The following is a 447-nucleotide window of genomic DNA, read 5'->3' on the forward strand; positions in this document are numbered from 1 at the left end:
ATGAGACATAAATTCCTCTCAGTGCCCATGATATTTAAAATGAAGGTTAAACAAGCAATAAAGAGCCATTGTAATGAATTGGAAATTTCAGAGACAACCTACCTCTTTCTGCCAGGTCCTCTTGATGTTGCCTTCATTTTATTAATTTTAGTAGCCCATTAATTACGGATTACTAATTTTATTCATTTTTGTAGCCCATTAATTACACAGCTTTAAGTTGTCCATTGCCATGCATGTATTAAAATCACCCCCCCTCCCCATTTCTTCAACACCATCCAAGGACAGTCCCAGATGCATAAAATATATTAAGCTTTGACATCCAAGGGAAAGTCAGGTGACTGAGGGACCTGAAATGGAGGGAAGTCAGGTGACTGAGGGACTTGAAATGGAGGTAACAGAGGCAGAAAACTCAGCAGCAGAGGCAACAAATTTCATGCTGGTACAATG

This window comes from Protobothrops mucrosquamatus, unplaced genomic scaffold (assembly GCF_001527695.2).
Source record: "Protobothrops mucrosquamatus isolate PMUCROS unplaced genomic scaffold, P.Mucros_1.0 scaffold2194, whole genome shotgun sequence".
In the NCBI taxonomy this organism is placed as follows: domain Eukaryota; kingdom Metazoa; phylum Chordata; class Lepidosauria; order Squamata; family Viperidae; genus Protobothrops; species Protobothrops mucrosquamatus.